The sequence below is a fragment of the Rhinoderma darwinii genome (assembly GCF_050947455.1).
Source record: "Rhinoderma darwinii isolate aRhiDar2 chromosome 5 unlocalized genomic scaffold, aRhiDar2.hap1 SUPER_5_unloc_33, whole genome shotgun sequence".
NCBI lineage: Eukaryota > Metazoa > Chordata > Amphibia > Anura > Rhinodermatidae > Rhinoderma > Rhinoderma darwinii.
In genome coordinates this window covers 255083-272628 of record NW_027461791.1, presented here as the reverse complement: position 1 = coordinate 272628, position 17546 = coordinate 255083, and the positions used below count along the sequence as shown (strand labels likewise).

At 47.6% G+C, this 17546-nt stretch overlaps 12 non-coding genes across 12 annotated transcripts; all 12 read left to right on the top strand.

Moving 5' to 3' along the window:
• Window positions 1-303: 303 nt before the first annotated feature.
• LOC142690168 (U2 spliceosomal RNA) lies at window positions 304-494 on the top strand. The gene has a single exon (XR_012858970.1). It is a non-coding gene; the product is annotated as a U2 spliceosomal RNA (small nuclear RNA).
• A 1296-nt stretch (window positions 495-1790) lies between these two features.
• Window positions 1791-1981, top strand: LOC142690167 (U2 spliceosomal RNA). Its single transcript, XR_012858969.1, has one exon. It is a non-coding gene; the product is annotated as a U2 spliceosomal RNA (small nuclear RNA).
• A 1304-nt stretch (window positions 1982-3285) lies between these two features.
• Window positions 3286-3476, top strand: LOC142690166 (U2 spliceosomal RNA). The gene has a single exon (XR_012858968.1). It is a non-coding gene; the product is annotated as a U2 spliceosomal RNA (small nuclear RNA).
• Window positions 3477-4744: 1268 nt separating this feature from the next.
• On the top strand, window positions 4745-4935 carry LOC142690165 (U2 spliceosomal RNA). The gene has a single exon (XR_012858967.1). It is a non-coding gene; the product is annotated as a U2 spliceosomal RNA (small nuclear RNA).
• A 1308-nt stretch (window positions 4936-6243) lies between these two features.
• On the top strand, window positions 6244-6434 carry LOC142690162 (U2 spliceosomal RNA). Its single transcript, XR_012858965.1, has one exon. It is a non-coding gene; the product is annotated as a U2 spliceosomal RNA (small nuclear RNA).
• Window positions 6435-7726: 1292 nt separating this feature from the next.
• On the top strand, window positions 7727-7917 carry LOC142690161 (U2 spliceosomal RNA). The gene has a single exon (XR_012858964.1). It is a non-coding gene; the product is annotated as a U2 spliceosomal RNA (small nuclear RNA).
• A 1300-nt stretch (window positions 7918-9217) lies between these two features.
• On the top strand, window positions 9218-9408 carry LOC142690160 (U2 spliceosomal RNA). The gene has a single exon (XR_012858963.1). It is a non-coding gene; the product is annotated as a U2 spliceosomal RNA (small nuclear RNA).
• Window positions 9409-10700: 1292 nt separating this feature from the next.
• On the top strand, window positions 10701-10891 carry LOC142690159 (U2 spliceosomal RNA). Its single transcript, XR_012858962.1, has one exon. It is a non-coding gene; the product is annotated as a U2 spliceosomal RNA (small nuclear RNA).
• A 1280-nt stretch (window positions 10892-12171) lies between these two features.
• LOC142690158 (U2 spliceosomal RNA) lies at window positions 12172-12362 on the top strand. Its single transcript, XR_012858961.1, has one exon. It is a non-coding gene; the product is annotated as a U2 spliceosomal RNA (small nuclear RNA).
• A 1293-nt stretch (window positions 12363-13655) lies between these two features.
• Window positions 13656-13846, top strand: LOC142690156 (U2 spliceosomal RNA). The gene has a single exon (XR_012858959.1). It is a non-coding gene; the product is annotated as a U2 spliceosomal RNA (small nuclear RNA).
• Window positions 13847-15142: 1296 nt separating this feature from the next.
• Window positions 15143-15333, top strand: LOC142690155 (U2 spliceosomal RNA). Its single transcript, XR_012858958.1, has one exon. It is a non-coding gene; the product is annotated as a U2 spliceosomal RNA (small nuclear RNA).
• Window positions 15334-16613: 1280 nt separating this feature from the next.
• On the top strand, window positions 16614-16804 carry LOC142690154 (U2 spliceosomal RNA). The gene has a single exon (XR_012858957.1). It is a non-coding gene; the product is annotated as a U2 spliceosomal RNA (small nuclear RNA).
• The last annotated feature ends 742 nt before the right edge of the window (window positions 16805-17546 follow it).

Here is a 17546-nt window from a genome sequence, read left to right as displayed (position 1 = left end):
GGGGTGGCTGTGGGCATGCACTTGCTGCCGCTGCCAGTGTTTATCTGCATGGCAGCAGGGCATTTGGGCGTTGCCAGGAAGGCGTTTTTATGTAGATTCCTCCTCTTTCAGCACTGCATTGTGGTGCAAGCAAAAGAAGCAAATCCTGTCTGGCTTCCTCTCCGGCCTTTATTCACCTCCCGTGTAGCTGTGAGTGTGTGAGCCTGCAGGGCCCCATGGAATTGCCTAGAAGTAGGCTGAATCGCTGCAAGGGCTGAACAGCAGTATCGGGCAGGCTCGGGCAACGCGCGGCCCGTTCGGGTTATCGCTTCTCGGCCTTTTGGCTAAGATCAAGTGTAGTATCTGTTCTTATCAGTTTAATATCTGATACGTCCCCTATCTGGGGACCATATATTAAATGGATTTTTAGAACAGGGAGATGGAAATAGAGCTTGCTCTGTCCACTCCACGCATTGACCTGGTATTGCAGTATTTCCAGGACCGGTGCACCCTTTCCTTATGTGTTGACTAAAAGCAGATTCCAAAAGTGTTTTTTGTCTTTGCTATTGTTTCTGTCTTTCTGAAGGGATCTCCCCTTTTAATCCCATTATTTCAACACCTGTTGGACAATGCATGAGTGATAATGAGCTCATTGATTAAATGCAATTAATGAATAGATTGCCACCTCTTGTTGTGTGTCGTCTGTGTTTCTGTGTTTCCGGCATTTCACATTGGAACACCTCATTCACCTTCCTTGTCTTCTCTCCGCCCTCCCTTTTAGGTAAGTTAAAGAGCTGCACCTGAGCCAGCCACTGATTGATTGATTGATTGATTGATTGATTGATTGATTGATTGATTGATTGATTGATTGATGCAGCACAACAGTCAAATAGTGGAGTGGAGTAGGGGAACAGCAAACAGCCAATAAAGCAGCCCGCCCGCTCGCCTGCCCGCCACAATGGACCTACCTGTGTACACTAGATGGATGTGATGGAATGTACTGTCGTCCCTACATTTCAAGAAGAAGTAAGAATTGCAGTTGCAACAAAGCCTTGCTTGCCTACAAAGAGAGCAGCAATTTGGATTTGTTACTATGTTACCTAGAAGAATAACAAACTGTGCAAGGATGGAGGTTGTAGGAGCAAGGAGAAGTTGTCTGTAAAGTTGGTGGATGCCTATTTTCCATTTTGCAGTCCCTTGTCTCCCTCTTGTGGCCTCCTGGAGGCAACTAGCTGTGCAAAAAAAAGACAGCCTGGCGGCCGGCTGTTGCAGTGTTGCCCTCTCAGGCAACACTGAGTGACTGACTGAGCCTCACCGTCTTATATAAAGTTCAGACGGAACTTTGCACGTGTCATAGTGGAGCCCTCAGGATTCCAGAGCCAGCTTTCTGACATCATAATGGGGCCTCAGAGATAAAAGCCTGGGCCCAGGCAGTGTTGGTCAGTGCTGCTCAGCAGGCAGCACTGGACTGGACTGGATTACAGCTGATACAAGGTGTGAAGGAACAAGGGGTGGCTGTGGGCATGCACTTGCTGCCGCTGCCAGTGTTTATCTGCATGGCAGCAGGGCATTTGGGCGTTGCCAGGAAGGCGTTTTTATGTAGATTCCTCCTCTTTCAGCACTGCATTGTGGTGCAAGCAAAAGAAGCAAATCCTGTCTGGCTTCCTCTCCGGCCTTTATTCACCTCCCGTGTAGCTGTGAGTGTGTGAGCCTGCAGGGCCCCATGGAATTGCCTAGAAGTAGGCTGAATCGCTGCAAGGGCTGAACAGCAGTATCGGGCAGGCTCGGGCAACGCGCGGCCCGTTCGGGTTATCGCTTCTCGGCCTTTTGGCTAAGATCAAGTGTAGTATCTGTTCTTATCAGTTTAATATCTGATACGTCCCCTATCTGGGGACCATATATTAAATGGATTTTTAGAACAGGGAGATGGAAATAGAGCTTGCTCTGTCCACTCCACGCATTGACCTGGTATTGCAGTATTTCCAGGACCGGTGCACCCTTTCCTTATGTGTTGACTAAAAGCAGATTCCAAAAGTGTTTTTTGTCTTTGCTATTGTTTCTGTCTTTCTGAAGGGATCTCCCCTTTTAATCCCATTATTTCAACACCTGTTGGACAATGCATGAGTGATAATGAGCTCATTGATTAAATGCAATTAATGAATAGATTGCCACCTCTTGTTGTGTGTCGTCTGTGTTTCTGTGTTTCCGGCATTTCACATTGGAACACCTCATTCACCTTCCTTGTCTTCTCTCCGCCCTCCCTTTTAGGTAAGTTAAAGAGCTGCACCTGAGCCAGCCACTGATTGATTGATTGATTGATTGATTGATTGATTGATTGATTGATTGATTGATTGATTGATTGATTGATGCAGCACAACAGTCAAATAGTGGAGTGGAGTAGGGGAACAGCAAACAGCCAATAAAGCAGCCCGCCCGCTCGCCTGCCCGCCACAATGGACCTACCTGTGTACACTAGATGGATGTGATGGAATGTACTGTCGTCCCTACATTTCAAGAAGAAGTAAGAATTGCAGTTGCAACAAAGCCTTGCTTGCCTACAAAGAGAGCAGCAATTTGGATTTGTTACTATGTTACCTAGAAGAATAACAAACTGTGCAAGGATGGAGGTTGTAGGAGCAAGGAGAAGTTGTCTGTAAAGTTGGTGGATGCCTATTTTCCATTTTGCAGTCCCTTGTCTCCCTCTTGTGGCCTCCTGGAGGCAACTAGCTGTGCAAAAAAAAGACAGCCTGGCGGCCGGCTGTTGCAGTGTTGCCCTCTCAGGCAACACTGAGTGACTGACTGAGCCTCACCGTCTTATATAAAGTTCAGACGGAACTTTGCACGTGTCATAGTGGAGCCCTCAGGATTCCAGAGCCAGCTTTCTGACATCATAATGGGGCCTCAGAGATAAAAGCCTGGGCCCAGGCAGTGTTGGTCAGTGCTGCTCAGCAGGCAGCACTGGACTGGACTGGATTACAGCTGATACAAGGTGTGAAGGAACAAGGGGTGGCTGTGGGCATGCACTTGCTGCCGCTGCCAGTGTTTATCTGCATGGCAGCAGGGCATTTGGGCGTTGCCAGGAAGGTGTTTTTATGTAGATTCCTCCTCTTTCAGCACTGCATTGTGGTGCAAGCAAAAGAAGCAAATCCTGTCTGGCTTCCTCTCCGGCCTTTATTCACCTCCCGTGTAGCTGTGAGTGTGTGAGCCTGCAGGGCCCCATGGAATTGCCTAGAAGTAGGCTGAATCGCTGCAAGGGCTGAACAGCAGTATCGGGCAGGCTCGGGCAACGCGCGGCCCGTTCGGGTTATCGCTTCTCGGCCTTTTGGCTAAGATCAAGTGTAGTATCTGTTCTTATCAGTTTAATATCTGATACGTCCCCTATCTGGGGACCATATATTAAATGGATTTTTAGAACAGGGAGATGGAAATAGAGCTTGCTCTGTCCACTCCACGCATTGACCTGGTATTGCAGTATTTCCAGGACCGGTGCACCCTTTCCTTATGTGTTGACTAAAAGCAGATTCCAAAAGTGTTTTTTGTCTTTGCTATTGTTTCTGTCTTTCTGAAGGGATCTCCCCTTTTAATCCCATTATTTCAACACCTGTTGGACAATGCATGAGTGATAATGAGCTCATTGATTAAATGCAATTAATGAATAGATTGCCACCTCTTGTTGTGTGTCGTCTGTGTTTCTGTGTTTCCGGCATTTCACATTGGAACACCTCATTCACCTTCCTTGTCTTCTCTCCGCCCTCCCTTTTAGGTAAGTTAAAGAGCTGCACCTGAGCCAGCCACTGATTGATTGATTGATTGATTGATTGATTGATGCAGCACAACAGTCAAATAGTGGAGTGGAGTAGGGGAACAGCAAACAGCCAATAAAGCAGCCCGCCCGCTCGCCTGCCCGCCACAATGGACCTACCTGTGTACACTAGATGGATGTGATGGAATGTACTGTCGTCCCTACATTTCAAGAAGAAGTAAGAATTGCAGTTGCAACAAAGCCTTGCTTGCCTACAAAGAGAGCAGCAATTTGGATTTGTTACTATGTTACCTAGAAGAATAACAAACTGTGCAAGGATGGAGGTTGTAGGAGCAAGGAGAAGTTGTCTGTAAAGTTGGTGGATGCCTATTTTCCATTTTGCAGTCCCTTGTCTCCCTCTCGTGGCCTCCTGGAGGCAACTAGCTGTGCAAAAAAAAGACAGCCTGGCGGCCGGCTGTTGCAGTGTTGCCCTCTCAGGCAACACTGAGTGACTGACTGAGCCTCACCGTCTTATATAAAGTTCAGACGGAACTTTGCACGTGTCATAGTGGAGCCCTCAGGATTCCAGAGCCAGCTTTCTGACATCATAATGGGGCCTCAGAGATAAAAGCCTGGGCCCAGGCAGTGTTGGTCAGTGCTGCTCAGCAGGCAGCACTGGACTGGACTGGATTACAGCTGATACAAGGTGTGAAGGAACAAGGGGTGGCTGTGGGCATGCACTTGCTGCCGCTGCCAGTGTTTATCTGCATGGCAGCAGGGCATTTGGGCGTTGCCAGGAAGGCGTTTTTATGTAGATTCCTCCTCTTTCAGCACTGCATTGTGGTGCAAGCAAAAGAAGCAAATCCTGTCTGGCTTCCTCTCCGGCCTTTATTCACCTCCCGTGTAGCTGTGAGTGTGTGAGCCTGCAGGGCCCCATGGAATTGCCTAGAAGTAGGCTGAATCGCTGCAAGGGCTGAACAGCAGTATCGGGCAGGCTCGGGCAACGCGCGGCCCGTTCGGGTTATCGCTTCTCGGCCTTTTGGCTAAGATCAAGTGTAGTATCTGTTCTTATCAGTTTAATATCTGATACGTCCCCTATCTGGGGACCATATATTAAATGGATTTTTAGAACAGGGAGATGGAAATAGAGCTTGCTCTGTCCACTCCACGCATTGACCTGGTATTGCAGTATTTCCAGGACCGGTGCACCCTTTCCTTATGTGTTGACTAAAAGCAGATTCCAAAAGTGTTTTTTGTCTTTGCTATTGTTTCTGTCTTTCTGAAGGGATCTCCCCTTTTAATCCCATTATTTCAACACCTGTTGGACAATGCATGAGTGATAATGAGCTCATTGATTAAATGCAATTAATGAATAGATTGCCACCTCTTGTTGTGTGTCGTCTGTGTTTCTGTGTTTCCGGCATTTCACATTGGAACACCTCATTCACCTTCCTTGTCTTCTCTCCGCCCTCCCTTTTAGGTAAGTTAAAGAGCTGCACCTGAGCCAGCCACTGATTGATTGATTGATTGATTTATTGATTGATTGATTGATTGATTGATTGATTGATTGATTGATTGATTGATGCAGCACAACAGTCAAATAGTGGAGTGGAGTAGGGGAACAGCAAACAGCCAATAAAGCAGCCCGCCCGCTCGCCTGCCCGCCACAATGGACCTACCTGTGTACACTAGATGGATGTGATGGAATGTACTGTCGTCCCTACATTTCAAGAAGAAGTAAGAATTGCAGTTGCAACAAAGCCTTGCTTGCCTACAAAGAGAGCAGCAATTTGGATTTGTTACTATGTTACCTAGAAGAATAACAAACTGTGCAAGGATGGAGGTTGTAGGAGCAAGGAGAAGTTGTCTGTAAAGTTGGTGGATGCCTATTTTCCATTTTGCAGTCCCTTGTCTCCCTCTTGTGGCCTCCTGGAGGCAACTAGCTGTGCAAAAAAAAGACAGCCTGGCGGCCGGCTGTTGCAGTGTTGCCCTCTCAGGCAACACTGAGTGACTGACTGAGCCTCACCGTCTTATATAAAGTTCAGACGGAACTTTGCACGTGTCATAGTGGAGCCCTCAGGATTCCAGAGCCAGCTTTCTGACATCATAATGGGGCCTCAGAGATAAAAGCCTGGGCCCAGGCAGTGTTGGTCAGTGCTGCTCAGCAGGCAGCACTGGACTGGACTGGATTACAGCTGATACAAGGTGTGAAGGAACAAGGGGTGGCTGTGGGCATGCACTTGCTGCCGCTGCCAGTGTTTATCTGCATGGCAGCAGGGCATTTGGGCGTTGCCAGGAAGGCGTTTTTATGTAGATTCCTCCTCTTTCAGCACTGCATTGTGGTGCAAGCAAAAGAAGCAAATCCTGTCTGGCTTCCTCTCCGGCCTTTATTCACCTCCCGTGTAGCTGTGAGTGTGTGAGCCTGCAGGGCCCCATGGAATTGCCTAGAAGTAGGCTGAATCGCTGCAAGGGCTGAACAGCAGTATCGGGCAGGCTCGGGCAACGCGCGGCCCGTTCGGGTTATCGCTTCTCGGCCTTTTGGCTAAGATCAAGTGTAGTATCTGTTCTTATCAGTTTAATATCTGATACGTCCCCTATCTGGGGACCATATATTAAATGGATTTTTAGAACAGGGAGATGGAAATAGAGCTTGCTCTGTCCACTCCACGCATTGACCTGGTATTGCAGTATTTCCAGGACCGGTGCACCCTTTCCTTATGTGTTGACTAAAAGCAGATTCCAAAAGTGTTTTTTGTCTTTGCTATTGTTTCTGTCTTTCTGAAGGGATCTCCCCTTTTAATCCCATTATTTCAACACCTGTTGGACAATGCATGAGTGATAATGAGCTCATTGATTAAATGCAATTAATGAATAGATTGCCACCTCTTGTTGTGTGTCGTCTGTGTTTCTGTGTTTCCGGCATTTCACATTGGAACACCTCATTCACCTTCCTTGTCTTCTCTCCGCCCTCCCTTTTAGGTAAGTTAAAGAGCTGCACCTGAGCCAGCCACTGATTGATTGATTGATTGATTGATTGATTGATTGATTGATTGATTGATTGATTGATGCAGCACAACAGTCAAATAGTGGAGTGGAGTAGGGGAACAGCAAACAGCCAATAAAGCAGCCCGCCCGCTCGCCTGCCCGCCACAATGGACCTACCTGTGTACACTAGATGGATGTGATGGAATGTACTGTCGTCCCTACATTTCAAGAAGAAGTAAGAATTGCAGTTGCAACAAAGCCTTGCTTGCCTACAAAGAGAGCAGCAATTTGGATTTGTTACTATGTTACCTAGAAGAATAACAAACTGTGCAAGGATGGAGGTTGTAGGAGCAAGGAGAAGTTGTCTGTAAAGTTGGTGGATGCCTATTTTCCATTTTGCAGTCCCTTGTCTCCCTCTTGTGGCCTCCTGGAGGCAACTAGCTGTGCAAAAAAAAGACAGCCTGGCGGCCGGCTGTTGCAGTGTTGCCCTCTCAGGCAACACTGAGTGACTGACTGAGCCTCACCGTCTTATATAAAGTTCAGACGGAACTTTGCACGTGTCATAGTGGAGCCCTCAGGATTCCAGAGCCAGCTTTCTGACATCATAATGGGGCCTCAGAGATAAAAGCCTGGGCCCAGGCAGTGTTGGTCAGTGCTGCTCAGCAGGCAGCACTGGACTGGACTGGATTACAGCTGATACAAGGTGTGAAGGAACAAGGGGTGGCTGTGGGCATGCACTTGCTGCCGCTGCCAGTGTTTATCTGCATGGCAGCAGGGCATTTGGGCGTTGCCAGGAAGGCGTTTTTATGTAGATTCCTCCTCTTTCAGCACTGCATTGTGGTGCAAGCAAAAGAAGCAAATCCTGTCTGGCTTCCTCTCCGGCCTTTATTCACCTCCCGTGTAGCTGTGAGTGTGTGAGCCTGCAGGGCCCCATGGAATTGCCTAGAAGTAGGCTGAATCGCTGCAAGGGCTGAACAGCAGTATCGGGCAGGCTCGGGCAACGCGCGGCCCGTTCGGGTTATCGCTTCTCGGCCTTTTGGCTAAGATCAAGTGTAGTATCTGTTCTTATCAGTTTAATATCTGATACGTCCCCTATCTGGGGACCATATATTAAATGGATTTTTAGAACAGGGAGATGGAAATAGAGCTTGCTCTGTCCACTCCACGCATTGACCTGGTATTGCAGTATTTCCAGGACCGGTGCACCCTTTCCTTATGTGTTGACTAAAAGCAGATTCCAAAAGTGTTTTTTGTCTTTGCTATTGTTTCTGTCTTTCTGAAGGGATCTCCCCTTTTAATCCCATTATTTCAACACCTGTTGGACAATGCATGAGTGATAATGAGCTCATTGATTAAATGCAATTAATGAATAGATTGCCACCTCTTGTTGTGTGTCGTCTGTGTTTCTGTGTTTCCGGCATTTCACATTGGAACACCTCATTCACCTTCCTTGTCTTCTCTCCGCCCTCCCTTTTAGGTAAGTTAAAGAGCTGCACCTGAGCCAGCCACTGATTGATTGATTGATTGATTGATTGATTGATTGATTGATTGATTGATTGATTGATTGATTGATGCAGCACAACAGTCAAATAGTGGAGTGGAGTAGGGGAACAGCAAACAGCCAATAAAGCAGCCCGCCCGCTCGCCTGCCCGCCACAATGGACCTACCTGTGTACACTAGATGGATGTGATGGAATGTACTGTCGTCCCTACATTTCAAGAAGAAGTAAGAATTGCAGTTGCAACAAAGCCTTGCTTGCCTACAAAGAGAGCAGCAATTTGGATTTGTTACTATGTTACCTAGAAGAATAACAAACTGTGCAAGGATGGAGGTTGTAGGAGCAAGGAGAAGTTGTCTGTAAAGTTGGTGGATGCCTATTTTCCATTTTGCAGTCCCTTGTCTCCCTCTTGTGGCCTCCTGGAGGCAACTAGCTGTGCAAAAAAAAGACAGCCTGGCGGCCGGCTGTTGCAGTGTTGCCCTCTCAGGCAACACTGAGTGACTGACTGAGCCTCACCGTCTTATATAAAGTTCAGACGGAACTTTGCACGTGTCATAGTGGAGCCCTCAGGATTCCAGAGCCAGCTTTCTGACATCATAATGGGGCCTCAGAGATAAAAGCCTGGGCCCAGGCAGTGTTGGTCAGTGCTGCTCAGCAGGCAGCACTGGACTGGACTGGATTACAGCTGATACAAGGTGTGAAGGAACAAGGGGTGGCTGTGGGCATGCACTTGCTGCCGCTGCCAGTGTTTATCTGCATGGCAGCTGGGCATTTGGGCGTTGCCAGGAAGGCGTTTTTATGTAGATTCCTCCTCTTTCAGCACTGCATTGTGGTGCAAGCAAAAGAAGCAAATCCTGTCTGGCTTCCTCTCCGGCCTTTATTCACCTCCCGTGTAGCTGTGAGTGTGTGAGCCTGCAGGGCCCCATGGAATTGCCTAGAAGTAGGCTGAATCGCTGCAAGGGCTGAACAGCAGTATCGGGCAGGCTCGGGCAACGCGCGGCCCGTTCGGGTTATCGCTTCTCGGCCTTTTGGCTAAGATCAAGTGTAGTATCTGTTCTTATCAGTTTAATATCTGATACGTCCCCTATCTGGGGACCATATATTAAATGGATTTTTAGAACAGGGAGATGGAAATAGAGCTTGCTCTGTCCACTCCACGCATTGACCTGGTATTGCAGTATTTCCAGGACCGGTGCACCCTTTCCTTATGTGTTGACTAAAAGCAGATTCCAAAAGTGTTTTTTGTCTTTGCTATTGTTTCTGTCTTTCTGAAGGGATCTCCCCTTTTAATCCCATTATTTCAACACCTGTTGGACAATGCATGAGTGATAATGAGCTCATTGATTAAATGCAATTAATGAATAGATTGCCACCTCTTGTTGTGTGTCGTCTGTGTTTCTGTGTTTCCGGCATTTCACATTGGAACACCTCATTCACCTTCCTTGTCTTCTCTCCGCCCTCCCTTTTAGGTAAGTTAAAGAGCTGCACCTGAGCCAGCCACTGATTGATTGATTGATTGATTGATTGATTGATTGATTGATTGATTGATTGATTGATGCAGCACAACAGTCAAATAGTGGAGTGGAGTAGGGGAACAGCAAACAGCCAATAAAGCAGCCCGCCCGCTCGCCTGCCCGCCACAATGGACCTACCTGTGTACACTAGATGGATGTGATGGAATGTACTGTCGTCCCTACATTTCAAGAAGAAGTAAGAATTGCAGTTGCAACAAAGCCTTGCTTGCCTACAAAGAGAGCAGCAATTTGGATTTGTTACTATGTTACCTAGAAGAATAACAAACTGTGCAAGGATGGAGGTTGTAGGAGCAAGGAGAAGTTGTCTGTAAAGTTGGTGGATGCCTATTTTCCATTTTGCAGTCCCTTGTCTCCCTCTTGTGGCCTCCTGGAGGCAACTAGCTGTGCAAAAAAAAGACAGCCTGGCGGCCGGCTGTTGCAGTGTTGCCCTCTCAGGCAACACTGAGTGACTGACTGAGCCTCACCGTCTTATATAAAGTTCAGACGGAACTTTGCACGTGTCATAGTGGAGCCCTCAGGATTCCAGAGCCAGCTTTCTGACATCATAATGGGGCCTCAGAGATAAAAGCCTGGGCCCAGGCAGTGTTGGTCAGTGCTGCTCAGCAGGCAGCACTGGACTGGACTGGATTACAGCTGATACAAGGTGTGAAGGAACAAGGGGTGGCTGTGGGCATGCACTTGCTGCCGCTGCCAGTGTTTATCTGCATGGCAGCAGGGCATTTGGGCGTTGCCAGGAAGGCGTTTTTATGTAGATTCCTCCTCTTTCAGCACTGCATTGTGGTGCAAGCAAAAGAAGCAAATCCTGTCTGGCTTCCTCTCCGGCCTTTATTCACCTCCCGTGTAGCTGTGAGTGTGTGAGCCTGCAGGGCCCCATGGAATTGCCTAGAAGTAGGCTGAATCGCTGCAAGGGCTGAACAGCAGTATCGGGCAGGCTCGGGCAACGCGCGGCCCGTTCGGGTTATCGCTTCTCGGCCTTTTGGCTAAGATCAAGTGTAGTATCTGTTCTTATCAGTTTAATATCTGATACGTCCCCTATCTGGGGACCATATATTAAATGGATTTTTAGAACAGGGAGATGGAAATAGAGCTTGCTCTGTCCACTCCACGCATTGACCTGGTATTGCAGTATTTCCAGGACCGGTGCACCCTTTCCTTATGTGTTGACTAAAAACAGATTCCAAAAGTGTTTTTTGTCTTTGCTATTGTTTCTGTCTTTCTGAAGGGATCTCCCCTTTTAATCCCATTATTTCAACACCTGTTGGACAATGCATGAGTGATAATGAGCTCATTGATTAAATGCAATTAATGAATAGATTGCCACCTCTTGTTGTGTGTCGTCTGTGTTTCTGTGTTTCCGGCATTTCACATTGGAACACCTCATTCACCTTCCTTGTCTTCTCTCCGCCCTCCCTTTTAGGTAAGTTAAAGAGCTGCACCTGAGCCAGCCACTGATTGATTGATTGATTGATTGATTGATTGATTGATTGATTGATGCAGCACAACAGTCAAATAGTGGAGTGGAGTAGGGGAACAGCAAACAGCCAATAAAGCAGCCCGCCCGCTCGCCTGCCCGCCACAATGGACCTACCTGTGTACACTAGATGGATGTGATGGAATGTACTGTCGTCCCTACATTTCAAGAAGAAGTAAGAATTGCAGTTGCAACAAAGCCTTGCTTGCCTACAAAGAGAGCAGCAATTTGGATTTGTTACTATGTTACCTAGAAGAATAACAAACTGTGCAAGGATGGAGGTTGTAGGAGCAAGGAGAAGTTGTCTGTAAAGTTGGTGGATGCCTATTTTCCATTTTGCAGTCCCTTGTCTCCCTCTTGTGGCCTCCTGGAGGCAACTAGCTGTGCAAAAAAAAGACAGCCTGGCGGCCGGCTGTTGCAGTGTTGCCCTCTCAGGCAACACTGAGTGACTGACTGAGCCTCACCGTCTTATATAAAGTTCAGACGGAACTTTGCATGTGTCATAGTGGAGCCCTCAGGATTCCAGAGCCAGCTTTCTGACATCATAATGGGGCCTCAGAGATAAAAGCCTGGGCCCAGGCAGTGTTGGTCAGTGCTGCTCAGCAGGCAGCACTGGACTGGACTGGATTACAGCTGATGCAAGGTGTGAAGGAACAAGGGGTGGCTGTGGGCATGCACTTGCTGCCGCTGCCAGTGTTTATCTGCATGGCAGCAGGGCATTTGGGCGTTGCCAGGAAGGCGTTTTTATGTAGATTCCTCCTCTTTCAGCACTGCATTGTGGTGCAAGCAAAAGAAGCAAATCCTGTCTGGCTTCCTCTCCGGCCTTTATTCACCTCCCGTGTAGCTGTGAGTGTGTGAGCCTGCAGGGCCCCATGGAATTGCCTAGAAGTAGGCTGAATCGCTGCAAGGGCTGAACAGCAGTATCGGGCAGGCTCGGGCAACGCGCGGCCCGTTCGGGTTATCGCTTCTCGGCCTTTTGGCTAAGATCAAGTGTAGTATCTGTTCTTATCAGTTTAATATCTGATACGTCCCCTATCTGGGGACCATATATTAAATGGATTTTTAGAACAGGGAGATGGAAATAGAGCTTGCTCTGTCCACTCCACGCATTGACCTGGTATTGCAGTATTTCCAGGACCGGTGCACCCTTTCCTTATGTGTTGACTAAAAGCAGATTCCAAAAGTGTTTTTTTGTCTTTGCTATTGTTTCTGTCTTTCTGAAGGGATCTCCCCTTTTAATCCCATTATTTCAACACCTGTTGGACAATGCATGAGTGATAATGAGCTCATTGATTAAATGCAATTAATGAATAGATTGCCACCTCTTGTTGTGTGTCGTCTGTGTTTCTGTGTTTCCGGCATTTCACATTGGAACACCTCATTCACCTTCCTTGTCTTCTCTCCGCCCTCCCTTTTAGGTAAGTTAAAGAGCTGCACCTGAGCCAGCCACTGATTGATTGATTGATTGATTGATTGATTGATTGATTGATTGATTGATTGATTGATGCAGCACAACAGTCAAATAGTGGAGTGGAGTAGGGGAACAGCAAACAGCCAATAAAGCAGCCCGCCCGCTCGCCTGCCCGCCACAATGGACCTACCTGTGTACACTAGATGGATGTGATGGAATGTACTATCGTCCTTACATTTCAAGAAGAAGTAAGAATTGCAGTTGCAACAAAGCCTTGCTTGCCTACAAAGAGAGCAGCAATTTGGATTTGTTACTATGTTACCTAGAAGAATAACAAACTGTGCAAGGATGGAGGTTGTAGGAGCAAGGAGAAGTTGTCTGTAAAGTTGGTGGATGCCTATTTTCCATTTTGCAGTCCCTTGTCTCCCTCTTGTGGCCTCCTGGAGGCAACTAGCTGTGCAAAAAAAAGACAGCCTGGCGGCCGGCTGTTGCAGTGTTGCCCTCTCAGGCAACACTGAGTGACTGACTGAGCCTCACCGTCTTATATAAAGTTCAGACGGAACTTTGCACGTGTCATAGTGGAGCCCTCAGGATTCCAGAGCCAGCTTTCTGACATCATAATGGGGCCTCAGAGATAAAAGCCTGGGCCCAGGCAGTGTTGGTCAGTGCTGCTCAGCAGGCAGCACTGGACTGGACTGGATTACAGCTGATACAAGGTGTGAAGGAACAAGGGGTGGCTGTGGGCATGCACTTGCTGCCGCTGCCAGTGTTTATCTGCATGGCAGCAGGGCATTTGGGCGTTGCCAGGAAGGCGTTTTTATGTAGATTCCTCCTCTTTCAGCACTGCATTGTGGTGCAAGCAAAAGAAGCAAATCCTGTCTGGCTTCCTCTCCGGCCTTTATTCACCTCCCGTGTAGCTGTGAGTGTGTGAGCCTGCAGGGCCCCATGGAATTGCCTAGAAGTAGGCTGAATCGCTGCAAGGGCTGAACAGCAGTATCGGGCAGGCTCGGGCAACGCGCGGCCCGTTCGGGTTATCGCTTCTCGGCCTTTTGGCTAAGATCAAGTGTAGTATCTGTTCTTATCAGTTTAATATCTGATACGTCCCCTATCTGGGGACCATATATTAAATGGATTTTTAGAACAGGGAGATGGAAATAGAGCTTGCTCTGTCCACTCCACGCATTGACCTGGTATTGCAGTATTTCCAGGACCGGTGCACCCTTTCCTTATGTGTTGACTAAAAGCAGATTCCAAAAGTGTTTTTTGTCTTTGCTATTGTTTCTGTCTTTCTGAAGGGATCTCCCCTTTTAATCCCATTATTTCAACACCTGTTGGACAATGCATGAGTGATAATGAGCTCATTGATTAAATGCAATTAATGAATAGATTGCCACCTCTTGTTGTGTGTCGTCTGTGTTTCTGTGTTTCCGGCATTTCACATTGGAACACCTCATTCACCTTCCTTGTCTTCTCTCCGCCCTCCCTTTTAGGTAAGTTAAAGAGCTGCACCTGAGCCAGCCACTGATTGATTGATTGATTGATTGATTGATTGATTGATTGATTGATTGATTGATTGATTGATGCAGCACAACAGTCAAATAGTGGAGTGGAGTAGGGGAACAGCAAACAGCCAATAAAGCAGCCCGCCCGCTCGCCTGCCCGCCACAATGGACCTACCTGTGTACACTAGATGGATGTGATGGAATGTACTATCGTCCCTACATTTCAAGAAGAAGTAAGAATTGCAGTTGCAACAAAGCCTTGCTTGCCTACAAAGAGAGCAGCAATTTGGATTTGTTACTATGTTACCTAGAAGAATAACAAACTGTGCAAGGATGGAGGTTGTAGGAGCAAGGAGAAGTTGTCTGTAAAGTTGGTGGATGCCTATTTTCCATTTTGCAGTCCCTTGTCTCCCTCTTGTGGCCTCCTGGAGGCAACTAGCTGTGCAAAAAAAAGACAGCCTGGCGGCCGGCTGTTGCAGTGTTGCCCTCTCAGGCAACACTGAGTGACTGACTGAGCCTCACCGTCTTATATAAAGTTCAGACGGAACTTTGCACGTGTCATAGTGGAGCCCTCAGGATTCCAGAGCCAGCTTTCTGACATCATAATGGGGCCTCAGAGATAAAAGCCTGGGCCCAGGCAGTGTTGGTCAGTGCTGCTCAGCAGGCAGCACTGGACTGGACTGGATTACAGCTGATACAAGGTGTGAAGGAACAAGGGGTGGCTGTGGGCATGCACTTGCTGCCGCTGCCAGTGTTTATCTGCATGGCAGCAGGGCATTTGGGCGTTGCCAGGAAGGCGTTTTTATGTAGATTCCTCCTCTTTCAGCACTGCATTGTGGTGCAAGCAAAAGAAGCAAATCCTGTCTGGCTTCCTCTCCGGCCTTTATTCACCTCCCGTGTAGCTGTGAGTGTGTGAGCCTGCAGGGCCCCATGGAATTGCCTAGAAGTAGGCTGAATCGCTGCAAGGGCTGAACAGCAGTATCGGGCAGGCTCGGGCAACGCGCGGCCCGTTCGGGTTATCGCTTCTCGGCCTTTTGGCTAAGATCAAGTGTAGTATCTGTTCTTATCAGTTTAATATCTGATACGTCCCCTATCTGGGGACCATATATTAAATGGATTTTTAGAACAGGGAGATGGAAATAGAGCTTGCTCTGTCCACTCCACGCATTGACCTGGTATTGCAGTATTTCCAGGACCGGTGCACCCTTTCCTTATGTGTTGACTAAAAGCAGATTCCAAAAGTGTTTTTTGTCTTTGCTATTGTTTCTGTCTTTCTGAAGGGATCTCCCCTTTTAATCCCATTATTTCAACACCTGTTGGACAATGCATGAGTGATAATGAGCTCATTGATTAAATGCAATTAATGAATAGATTGCCACCTCTTGTTGTGTGTCGTCTGTGTTTCTGTGTTTCCGGCATTTCACATTGGAACACCTCATTCACCTTCCTTGTCTTCTCTCCGCCCTCCCTTTTAGGTAAGTTAAAGAGCTGCACCTGAGCCAGCCACTGATTGATTGATTGATTGATTGATTGATTGATTGATTGATTGATGCAGCACAACAGTCAAATAGTGGAGTGGAGTAGGGGAACAGCAAACAGCCAATAAAGCAGCCCGCCCGCTCGCCTGCCCGCCACAATGGACCTACCTGTGTACACTAGATGGATGTGATGGAATGTACTGTCGTCCCTACATTTCAAGAAGAAGTAAGAATTGCAGTTGCAACAAAGCCTTGCTTGCCTACAAAGAGAGCAGCAATTTGGATTTGTTACTATGTTACCTAGAAGAATAACAAACTGTGCAAGGATGGAGGTTGTAGGAGCAAGGAGAAGTTGTCTGTAAAGTTGGTGGATGCCTATTTTCCATTTTGCAGTCCCTTGTCTCCCTCTTGTGGCCTCCTGGAGGCAACTAGCTGTGCAAAAAAAAGACAGCCTGGCGGCCGGCTGTTGCAGTGTTGCCCTCTCAGGCAACACTGAGTGACTGACTGAGCCTCACCGTCTTATATAAAGTTCAGACGGAACTTTGCACGTGTCATAGTGGAGCCCTCAGGATTCCAGAGCCAGCTTTCTGACATCATAATGGGGCCTCAGAGATAAAAGCCTGGGCCCAGGCAGTGTTGGTCAGTGCTGCTCAGCAGGCAGCACTGGACTGGACTGGATTACAGCTGATACAAGGTGTGAAGGAACAAGGGGTGGCTGTGGGCATGCACTTGCTGCCGCTGCCAGTGTTTATCTGCATGGCAGCAGGGCATTTGGGCGTTGCCAGGAAGGCGTTTTTATGTAGATTCCTCCTCTTTCAGCACTGCATTGTGGTGCAAGCAAAAGAAGCAAATCCTGTCTGGCTTCCTCTCCGGCCTTTATTCACCTCCCGTGTAGCTGTGAGTGTGTGAGCCTGCAGGGCCCCATGGAAATGCCTAGAAGTAGGCTGAATCGCTGCAAGGGCTGAACAGCAGTATCGGGCAGGCTCGGGCAACGCGCGGCCCGTTCGGGTTATCGCTTCTCGGCCTTTTGGCTAAGATCAAGTGTAGTATCTGTTCTTATCAGTTTAATATCTGATACGTCCCCTATCTGGGGACCATATATTAAATGGATTTTTAGAACAGGGAGATGGAAATAGAGCTTGCTCTGTCCACTCCACGCATTGACCTGGTATTGCAGTATTTCCAGGACCGGTGCACCCTTTCCTTATGTGTTGACTAAAAGCAGATTCCAAAAGTGTTTTTTGTCTTTGCTATTGTTTCTGTCTTTCTGAAGGGATCTCCCCTTTTAATCCCATTATTTCAACACCTGTTGGACAATGCATGAGTGATAATGAGCTCATTGATTAAATGCAATTAATGAATAGATTGCCACCTCTTGTTGTGTGTCGTCTGTGTTTCTGTGTTTCCGGCATTTCACATTGGAACACCTCATTCACCTTCCTTGTCTTCTCTCCGCCCTCCCTTTTAGGTAAGTTAAAGAGCTGCACCTGAGCCAGCCACTGATTGATTGATTGATTGATTGATTGATTGATTGATTGATTGATTGATTGATTGATTGATGCAGCACAACAGTCAAATAGTGGAGTGGAGTAGGGGAACAGCAAACAGCCAATAAAGCAGCCCGCCCGCTCGCCTGCCCGCCACAATGGACCTACCTGTGTACACTAGATGGATGTGATGGAATGTACTGTCGTCCCTACATTTCAAGAAGAAGTAAGAATTGCAGTTGCAACAAAGCCTTGCTTGCCTACAAAGAGAGCAGCAATTTGGATTTGTTACTATGTTACCTAGAAGAATAACAAACTGTGCAAGGATGGAGGTTGTAGGAGCAAGGAGAAGTTGTCTGTAAAGTTGGTGGATGCCTATTTTCCATTTTGCAGTCCCTTGTCTCCCTCTTGTGGCCTCCTGGAGGCAACTAGCTGTGCAAAAAAAAGACAGCCTGGC